This window comes from Neofelis nebulosa, chromosome 14 (assembly GCF_028018385.1).
Source record: "Neofelis nebulosa isolate mNeoNeb1 chromosome 14, mNeoNeb1.pri, whole genome shotgun sequence".
Lineage (NCBI taxonomy): Eukaryota > Metazoa > Chordata > Mammalia > Carnivora > Felidae > Neofelis > Neofelis nebulosa.
The window spans coordinates 51,340,508-51,352,272 of record NC_080795.1 but is presented as its reverse complement, the minus strand read 5'-3'; positions in this window follow the sequence as shown (position 1 = coordinate 51,352,272).

Sequence of the window (11,765 nt, the reverse complement as noted above, 5' to 3'; positions counted from 1 at the left end):
GACTTGGGGTATCATGAAAAGAGACATTTGAACAGAGGTCTCCTGGCTTCTCCCTGGTCTTCTTGCTTGAGGATCATTGCTGCTAGCTGACTAGACCTCTCCAATGAAAGTTTGTGATTCTGCTTTGGCAAAGTTTCACTGACTCATTCTGTTTTAGTGCATATTTCCATATAAATGTAAACATTTCACTCAAAAAAATTACATATTTTCATCAAAGAGACGTGGACACAAAGAAACCTGAAACCCAAAAGCAGTGAACTCAAAGGGATGAGGCCTCCCACAGTAACAAGGGAGCAGAGGGAGGAAGCTTTCACACCTGACACTCATGGCAGAAACTGTGGTGAAGGCAGAGGTCAGGCCTAGAACAAACCTTCTGGAAAATGAAAATCTTGTCTTGTGTGAGGAGAAACCGGGCAAACTTCTGGCAAAGCTGTGGTCTAGTGTGTCAGGCTTTGATCCAGAAAAAGTCCAAACTCAAGGATAATGTTCTTCTGCCAAGTAATGCATTTACACACAAGTTTTGCAGAGTTGTCAGAGGTTGGGCATGGCTGGAAAGCCAAAAATCTCTCCGGTTTCAGAGTATCACAATTCCGATATCTGAATATATCAGTTTCTTGTCTTTTTAAAAAAATGTTTATTTATTTTCAGACAGAGAAAGAGAGAGAGAGAGAGAGTGGGTGGGGGAGGGACAGAGAGGGAGGGAGAGTAAGAGAATCCCAAGCAGGCTCCACACTATCAGCTCTGAGCCCGACATGGAGCTGGTGGGGCTGAAAATCATGAACTGTGAGATCATGACAAAATCAAGAGTCAAACACTTAACCGACTGAGCCACCCAGGCACCCCTCAGTCTCTTGTCTTAACATCTCACTGTCAGTGACTCTCATAGAATCCAGCTCCTCCAGTCCAGTCTGTTGTCTTGCCATCTCAGTGTCAAGACCTTCCAGTCTCACAGCCCCTCAGCCTTGAAAATCCCATAGCTTATGGTATAGAAATCTCAGAGTCTGCAAAAAAACTTGGTCCCAAGATCTCTAGATCTCCCAAGTCTTACAGGTTGTAGGTCTATCTAGCAGGTTCAAGGTCACACAGTTTTGAGGTCCGGCAGTATTGTCATCTTTAGTTCCAGTGCCCTCCTGGAAGGGGAGGCTGAATTCACTTTCAAAATGTTTTGGAAACTGTTGTAACTAAAGCCTGATCCAATTCAACATATAATATAAAATAGCATTCAGCCCCTTTGGCAGCTTGGCAAATTGGGGCCTGGGCTAAAAAACAAAAAGTCTTAGACAACTGGTACTTAAATTTCAAGCATATTTGGCACAAAAGCAGGAAGATCCATGAACCTGAAGGTAAGTCAATAGAATTCAAAATTGTAGCATAGAAAGAGAAGTAATGAACTTGGGGTAGGCAAAGATTTATTAAACAGGACACAAAAAACACTAATCATAAAAAATAGATGTTAGATGTCATTAAAATTAAATACTTGTGCTCTTCAAAATACACTGTTAAAAAAATGAGAAGTCAAGCCACAAAATGAGAGAAAATATTTGCAAACATTTAGCTGACAAAAGACTCCTATTTAAATATACACAGCAATTTATATAAAGAAGAGCAACTCAACCATAATGGGCAAAAGTCTCAGAAAGAAACTTTACAAAAAGTAGATACACAAATGACCAATAAGTACATCATAAAATACTCAACATTAGTCATCAACAAAACCAATAAGGTGACACCACTGCATACCCATGAAAAAGAATAAAAAACTGACAAGACCAAATACTGATAAAAATTTAAAGCAAATGGAACCATCATACATTGATGATGGTAATTAATTAAGTGGTCCAACCAATTTGGAAAATAGGCAATTTTTCATAAAGTTAAATATATTCCTACTCAATGTCCTAGCATTTCCACTGTAAGTTATTTACCCAAGAGAAGTAAAAACATGTGTCAACAAGATTTGTTTACCGATGTTCATAGTAACTTTATTTGTTTTCCAGACAGGAAATCACCCAAACATTCATCAACATGTGAGTGTATACACAAATTGTGGAATATTCATATAACAGAAGGTTCCTCAGAAATAAAAATGAACAGACTACTGGCACACACATAAATAAATATCTAAACATTATACCAAGAGAAATAAGTCAGGCATAAAAATGTAAGTACAATGCTATTTCAATTATTTGAAAGTCTAAAACTTTAAATCACGATAGAAATAAAATCAGTGGTTTAGGGATGGAGGGTTGACTGTAAATGTGTATGAAGAAACTTTCTCTGGTGATGGAAATGGTTTGTATCTATACTGGAGCAGTGTTAACCTGGTATATACATTTGTCAAAGCTTATTGAACTGTTCACTTAAAATATTTGCACTATATTGTATGTTAAGTACATTCAATAAAGGTGATTGAAAAAAGAAAAAGAAAAACCATTTTAAGAACAAGTGTGAAAAACATTCTAAAGCTATTATAATTTATATTCTTAATATAATTTTTTTCTTTTCAAATTTGTATTTAAATTCCAGTTAGTTAGCATACAGTGCACTATTGGTTTCAGAAATAGAATTCAGTGATTCATCACTTACACTTAACACCCAGGGCTCATCACAAGTACCTTCCTTAATACCTATCACCCATCTAGTCCATTCCCAACCAACTCCCTCCATCAACCCTCACTTTGTTCTCTTTCAGAGTTTCTTACGGTTTGTTTCCCTCTCTCTTTTTCTCTCCCTCGAATATGTTCATCTGTTTTGGTTCTTAAATTTCACATGTGTGTGAAATCATACAGTATTTGTTTTTCTTTCTCTGAATGACTTATTTCACTTAACATAATACACTTTAGGTCCATCCACGTCATTGCAAATGGCAAGATTGCATTCTTTTGATGGCTGAGTAATATTTTATTGCATATATACACTACCTCTTCTTTATCCATTCATCAGTCAGTGGTCATTTGGGTTTTCTCCATAGTTTGGCTATTGTTGATAATGCTACTGTGAACATTGGGACATGTACCCCTTCAAAACTGTATTTTTGTATCCTTTAGGGAAATACCTAGAAGTATAATTGCTGAATCATAGCATAGTTCTATTTTTAACCTTTTGAGGAACCTCCATGCTGTTCTCCAGGGTGGCTGCACCAGTTTGCAGTCTACCAACAGTGCAAGAGGGTTCCCCTTTCTCCACATCCTCACCAACACTTGTTGTTTCTTGTGTTGTTAATTTTAGCCATTCTGACAAGTGTGAGTTGGTATCTCATTGGGGTTTCAATTTATATGTCCCTGATGATGAGCGATGTTGAGCATCTTTTCATGTGTCTGTTAGCCATCTGGATGTCTTCTTCAGAAAAGTGTCTGTTCATGTCTTCTGCCCATTTCTTCACTGGCTTATTTGTTCTTTGGGTGTTGAGTTTGATAAGTTCTTTACAGATTTGTGGTACTAACCCTTTATCAGATATGTCATTTGCAAATAACTTCTCCTATTCCATAGGCTGCCTTTTAGTTGTGTTGATTGTTTCCTTCACTGTGCAGAAGCTTTTTATCTTGAGGAGGTCCCAGTAGTTCATGTTTACTTTTGTTTCCCTGGCCTTCAGCGACATGTCTAGTAAGAAGTTGCTCCAGCTGAGGTCAAAGAGGTTGCTGCTTGCATTGTCCTCTAAGATTTTGATGGTTCCCTGTTTCACATTTAGGTCTTTCATCCATTTTGAATTTATTTTTGTGTATGGTATAAGAAAGTGGTCCAGATTCATTCTTCTGCATTTCGCTGTCCAGTTTTCCCAACATCATTTGTGGAAGAGAATTTTTTTCCAATGGATATTCTTTCCTGTTTGGCCAAAGATTAGTTGACCTTATAGTTATGAAATATTAACTGTAACTGCCACTTATTGAATGTTCACTACTAGTAGGACCAGGATAAGAATTTTATACACACAATTTCATTCAAAACATCACAGTAAAACTATAAGTTTACATTAGCTTGAAAAAGCTAAATGTGATCATTTTTAGTCAGTCAGGTGAAAAATATCATAAGACACATTTAGAGAATTTGAGAATTTTCCTCTGCAAAACACACAATTCAGATAATGGTGTTTGTTTGCCTCATGGACTATTCCCTTCACATCGACTGCCAAGTAATCTTTATGTTAACTAATTTATGTCCTGAAACATATATTTCACCAACTCAGTTTCTGTCAGCGAAAACACTCCCATCATACCTTATTTTCCATTTTGTTTGATATCAAATCACCTAGCCTCCACAGCTGAGTGGGTCAGCATTCCTGTGTGACTTTATTGTCAAGGTCTCTTCTAATAGGACAATAAAGATAAATCAATGGATACCATCTGTGAGGAAAGAAACTATCAGCACAAGATTAAATCTTGTTTTGTCTTCTATCATTTTATAGCAGTGACTAAGAATAGTGTTGGATCAGTTTTGTTTCCTTTGTTTTCATTCTTCACTCCAGTCTTCTGGAGAGCAGAGAGGAATTATATGTCCTTCAAGTCCTGCAAAGTCCTAAAAAGTCTCAATTTGTTCCTTAAACCAAGGTACCTTTAAACAGTTGAATTTTAGATCACTTATGTAGCCTTGAAACGTTATCAACTGCCACTGTTCCTTTTCTAGATTTTAAATATTATATTCTGTGGTGGTACTTTAATATTTAGAGCTATAAACCTGAATACCATTGTTTTAAAAGGAACTATTACAAAGCTATGTCTATGTGCCTGTCTGTTTCATCTCTCTGAGAAATGTAATTGATTGTTAGGATGTTTTTATCTCCATAATGTCTTCAATGTAGCATTATAAATTCAATGTCATCTCTCATGGGAGATGTCAAATTATATTGTGCTACTATCTCCAAAATCATTAAAAAAATATTTAAAATGTATAAGTCCTGTATTTGCATCAAAACAATGTATGATTCCTGATGATTCAGAGATATGTAATACCCCTCTTTTTTATATTGGGTATTACGAATGGAGCCTGTACCTTCATTCACATCCATATATTTGTGGTTTTTAACAGCTTATAAAATCCAAAATGATTGCATATTATATTTTCATAGGTAGGCAGTAAATGATCCTCAAGCTTAGTGTTGTTTTTAAGTGATGTCCCCCTAGCTAGGATTTCTGCAATAATTTCTCCACCCATTTCATCATGAATTTCTTGTATTCCAAAAAGCAAAATATATAGTAAATATATATAAGCCATTCATGCCAGACAATGAAGGTGTCCACCTAATATCCACTTAACTCTTCTTTTTTACTAACATAACAAATTGTGTTCAGGGAAGCAATGTACTAGAGATAATAATCTCTCAGCAGTTAAGGATAGTCATGTGTTCTCTCTCTAGATGATGAGATGTTAGAGATAGCTTTCTTTGATGAACAAAAAAGAAAGTCTTCCTGCCAGGAATATGGGATATAATGGGCAGTCTTCTTGTGACGATGAGAGGAAAAGATGTGTGTAAGATATGGAAGCGGTAAGGCAACTGAGCTTTTGATGGTATACAGGGGCAGATGCAACCAACCTAGACTGCAAGGTTTCTAATTTCATGTTAAGCAGGAAAAACGAAGCCACGTTTGGTTAGCTACTCTTTTTGTGCTTTTGTTACATGCTCTGGACACAATTGTGACATTGTGTTCTTATTAACTGGTCAGGAAAACTGTAACTCTTCACTAAAATCTGCTAGCCCCTACCTTTGTAATCACTCCACGGATGTCTCTACCTTGAGACTCAATCTTGCATGATTTCTGAGTCAAGAGTACATACAACGGTAAGTAAATCAGGCATTTCAACACCATCGCCTAGAAGGCTCTGCAATAAACCTTGCCCAGAGCTTAAGACGTAGCACCTGAGCATTCCTAGAGTCTGAAATACTGGCTTAGTCTTACGAACTTCTTTCCTCCCCCTGCATGGTAGTTTCCTCCAGTACTAAACTCTTCCTTGAGATAGTCTCAATCTTTCTGTATAAGAACCTGATTTTCTGCCTATTTCTTGCTAGTGTCCGACTAGAGGAATGGATCCTTCTAGCAAATGAAGGCATGAGGACATTTTCCAGCCAGTGACTGGAACTGTGGTGTGAATGAGCAAATCACATTTTCTAATGCTATCATTAACTTGTCTGGCTCCAAGTACCTCTATTCTCCTAGAACTTCTTGCTGATCATCTCACCTACAGGAGTAATCTTACTAGTCTCACACATCTCGAAAATTTGTTATTGCTGGGCCAGCGCTAAGCTGGCTCTACTGATTAAATACTGTGTACTATGTTTTGGACTGTGCAAATGTCTTATTCTGAGTCAAATTTTGTAGCCATTCATTTGCTCTAATGTCAGGCAGTCTGAGTTACCAAGATCCCATTGAGTTTCATGCCCGAAATCTCTCCTATTGTAACTGATCTGAGAAACTTGCATCACCCATGAATTTATCATGCAATTTGAAATCAGAATTTCTTTAAAAACAAAACTTTGTTGTGGACATGGTTTGAAATTCGAAAGTCTATCAGAATTGACAGTCATTTAAGACTTGACATTAAAATAACATAAAATGACAGCTTCTTCTTGTTTTTGGACTTTAAAAATCTTAACACTTTCGGGGCGCCTGGGTGGCTTGGTCAGTTAAGCGACCAACTTCGGCTCAGGTCATGATCTCACGGTCTGTGAGTTTGAGCCCCGCGTCGGGCTCTGTGCTGACAGCTCAGAGCCTGGAGCCTGTTTCAGATTCTGTGTCTCCCTCTCTCTCTGCCCCTCCCCTGTTCATGCTCTGTCTCTGTCTCAAAAATAAATAAACGTTAAAAAAAAATTTAAAAATCTTAACACTTTCAGGAATTAATGAGATATTGAACTTCAGATGCAGAGGTTTACACCTGGGTGAACTACTCACATCTAACAGCTTGTTACTGCAGGCCAAAAAGATTCCTCAATGATTCAGAAGGCTCCACTGCTCTGTAGAGTTCAGTAGGCTCTCTGTGTATCTTTGTCAGCTGGGAACGACAGGGCTTGGAGACTGACTTTTAACTAGCCACATTACAGTTGTTAAGGTTTCAACAAAAGTGAATTGTTGCTTTGTACATTTTGGTGAAAGCAACATGAATGTGGCCGCGTGTGTGCGTGTGAGTGTGTGTGTGTGTGTGTGTGTGTTGATCGAATATATATAGAAATTGAATATATGTATGTATGTATCATTTCTGTGATAGAAATTGAATGTATGTGCATGTATATACATGTATATGCTCAATTTCTGTGACAGCCATGGAGTAATTAACAATATTTACATTTTGAAATTCTATACTGTAATTCTAGTGAGAATGAAGACACTATACTTAAAGGCCATTTTGAAGCAGTATATGGAATATCTGTGTTATGCTATTCAACATACTTTTGTCTCTTCAACAAAATAAATTAACAGAAACTCCAAAAAAGGAAAGATCATTAAACCACTAGAGTTGTAAAGAAAGTGAATTCTATAGACTTCACCTAATTTATTCTTGATAAGAAAGTATAATTTATAAATATCAGTTCTGCTTTATTCATGTGTTGAATTTCATGATATTACTCATTTAGCTACATGTAAGTAAGTAATTGACAAATCTATTTTTTAATTTTTTTTAATGTTTATTTTTGAGAGAGAGAGACAGAGACAGAGACAGAGCATGAGCCAGGAAGGGGTGGAGAGACAGAGATACAGAATCCGAAGCAGTTTCCAGGCCGTGAGCTGTCAGCACAGAGCCTGACACGGGGCTCGAACTCACAAGCTGTGAGATCATGACCTGAGGTGAAGTCAGACACCTAACTGACTGAGCCACCCTCACGCCCCCTGACAAATCTATTTTGAACATCATAGTCAAAGCATTCTATTTGTAGAAGGACTGATAGAGATACATACTTACATTTATCAGATAACATGAATGTTACTGCTTTTTTTTTATTATTATATTTTTGAGCCTAAGTACAAGACACCATAGAACTAAGGTCAATGCTTAGGTCTGGCAACCATTAGATCTCTTTTCTGAATACATTTATCTCCCTTCATTGTGGCCAATGTCTATGTGGCTTTTGATTTATCTTCCTATCTTAAAAATTGTCATAAATTGTATTCTAAAAAATTTTTGAGACATTTCCTTTTGTGAAGGACATAAGGAGAGAATCAAACAAACACTTGTGCACGTATAGCCAAAATATCCAGATGAAATGTGAATACTGAATAATTTGAATTTCAGTGTGAATACTGAAATAATAACAACTAGAAAATGTCATGTAACCAGTTTGCCTACTACCTAAAATGGGTTATTTATTCTGACATTATTTATAAGCAGGCTGAAGACTGGATCCTCTAAGTCAATCAGCCAGTTAAATAACATTGTTGCAACCATATCAGGGACAGTGAGAAATTACAGGGGAAGAATACAGCATAAGTCTTTCTCTATGACTGACCTTGTTCCAGTAGCCGTTGCAAGTAATTTTGAAAATACAAGTGGCATGACAAAGTGAAATGACCGAGTTATAGCAATCAATAATATATATGAGAAACAAGTGCTTACCACAGTGGTACAGAAAAACTTATATAATCATTTTACATTATAAAAATAAGGTTCAGGCAGACCAGGTTTAGTTTTTAGAAACTGGCATTACTATTATTGGCATCATTCGGATATAGCTGAGAAGGCATATTAAAATGACTTTTGGAACATGACGTCCAAGTAAGGTTTTCACCTTCATGTTGCTGTTTCAGTCAATGTCAAGATGGCTGCCTCCAAGTCATTGTGCAATGAGCTACCACTGTGAGTAACAACACATGACTATCCAAATACTGCATGAATTTCCTCACCCTTATACTAAGTATTTCCCATCTATTGCTTCTTCCCCTTAATGAAATAACTTCAACTTAATTTGAGCATATTCTATAATATGTCTAACTATAAAATTGTGTATTTATTTACGTGATATATATATGTAAAAAGTCATGTATACATCCACACACAATACCCAACAATATTCATACAAATATTAGGGAAAAGTAGATTCTTTAAAATACATTTTTAAAAGCTAGGAAAGGGGCACCTGGGTGCCTCACTTGGTTAAGTGTCCAACTCTTGATTTCAACTTAGGTCATGATCTCATCATTTGTGAAATCAGCCCTGCCTCAGGTTCTATACTGAGAGCAGGAAGCCTGCTTGGGATTCAATCTCTCCTCTCTCTCTGCCCCTCCCCCTCTCCTGTTCGGTCTCACCCACTCTCTCAAAATAAATAAATAAACTTTAAAAATATAAATAAACAAATAAAATAAAAGCCAGGAAAAAGAGGCGGAGGCAATACAAGCAGAGAAACATCCATTCACTTTAAACAAAGTAAGGCAGAAAACAGATCATATATTTCACTGAATCTAAAAATCATTAATTTAACAGTGATTTTTTTTGTACCACCCTTGAGAGGTAAAAAACACTTCCAATTACACTATGACACATTATTGATTTGAAGACTTATTTTGACTTCAGCAATAGTAGAACATGAAAAAAGTTCATCTTAAAATCAATGAAATGTATATTAATGGTTTTTGCCCTTCTTCTGTTTTGAGTGGTATCTTTTAAAAACAATTCATCCTTAAGATTTATATTTTAGATTAACATTAAAGGTAAGTTTTACCTCCAAGGTTACTGAAATGATAAATGAAAATGTTAGCATGGTGAAAAGCTTTCCTTTTTCCATGAGCTGTCTTTGAAGTCTAAAATATATTTAGTTCCCATTCATAAGGAAAAGATCTCCCCTACAAATAAACAAATTATAGATTTGACACAAATGACTGTTCATTATTCAGTGTCTGGAATCTCATGGGCTCTGCTATCTGAGTTAATAATTAATGCAAAATTGGGAACATATTTGCTATTTTTTATTTCTTCTAGACTAATGTTTGAAGTACAAATCTACATTATTAGACTAATTTCCTTCTTTATTTTAGAATCCTTACACAAACAAATTCATTATTCAGTCTTCAAAACAAATGCATTTACCTTGCTTAAATTAATAGGACTCTTGGGAAGTTGAATATTCCTTCCAAATTCTTGAGTTTTTTTTTCTATTATCTATTACATAATGAAATAATACAACATGTATCTCACTATGGTACAGACAAATTTTAGGCTCATGTATTCCTTTTGTAATCAATACTAAATATTAACCCTTTAAGAGATAAATTGGTCAAAGCCAATATAAGGTTCACACTAATTTCATTAATAGCATGACAGCTTTGAATTTATTGATAGAGTTAGTTATGAGCATAATTTTTAAATCATAGGATGGATCTTGGGTTATTAATTCTTCTTTAAACTATATCTAATAGATTTCTAGCAGAGTGAGAGTGGGTTAAAAAAGGTAAAAACCCAATTCTAGCTTGTGCAAAACTAGAATAAGTTCACGTGCATGTTTTTTCTTTAAAATTTATAATTTAGAATATGAAATAGCTATCTGATAAGTTGGATCGCTGTCTGTTCACTATAGATAGCTAACAGTAAGACAAGCTCCCTCCTCTGAGCTGATGACATAGTATTCTCATGATGCCGATAGCTTGATTTAGACAGCTGCTATTTGAGGTGCACAGTATAAAGGGCATATAACTAGCAGCTGTTCTGACCTTGACATCTTATCTGTTGGATGTTGCATGGCAAGAGAACAACGTATTTGAGCTGTATTGTAGTGGCTTCCATGGAAACCATTTACCTGAGTTAATATGTAATACTTTATTCAGGGATTTTATAGTAAAATAATTCAAAGACTTCCATTTAAAAATTAATTTTTGAATTAAAAAAATCAGCAATCAATATTACTATGTGTCATTTTATTCAATGTCACATTTGGTCTCTGCCTCAATTTCCTCAATCAAAGGGACAATCATACACCAACTTGGCCCACTTGTTAGGGTGGTTATAGTAAATGAGATTAGGTTTGGGAAAGTACCTTACACTTCTGCAATAAGGCAATGTGTAAGATACAACATGATTAAACTGCATAAAATAAGGAGCTGCAATTTTTCAAGGTTAATGAACTGACTGGGGTGAACTCAGCTAGCCTCCAAGAAACTACATCCCAATCAGTCCATTTCCTGTTTATGATTTAGTGCCACCTGGTGGTAGTTCTGTCTTTTAGCTTAAATATTGATGGGAGCAATTCTGGGAAACTCTTGGAAACTCTTAAGATTACAGAAGGGATCTCATAAAGTTTCCAGTTGTCAAAGTCGGCTCCATATTGAGGCTATGGGGGACAGATTATAGTGGGCATGAAGACTCAACTTACACCTCTTCATTTACTACTGCTGTTTTCCTATCTCATTCTACTCTTCCCTTCTACCCAGACCCCTCCAGAAGATAAGACTTTTAGCCCTATCTGTGTTGGCGGACATAAAGAAAATGAATGGAAGATAGGTTCCATTCCAATATCAACAATTGAGTATATATAAATCAGAATAGACAGGTTTTTTCCCCTGTTGATGTTTTTTAAACTACCAAGTAACACAGATGAAGTATTATAATCACTGTCCAAAAATAACTAAAAACTTCCATCATGACACATAATAGCTAGTAAGAGTTGTGGAGTTCTCATAATATACAAGAATTTTAAAATGTGTCTTAACTGTTCAAAGCTGTGGTATGTTTATTTATTCTGATAATTATAAAAATAAAGTTGAAATGAGGCATCATACAAAAATAACTTTTTTTCAGTAAAAGCTTCTTTTGGTGTGTGTGAAAATACTTACCACTTCGTAAGAGTTTCATAA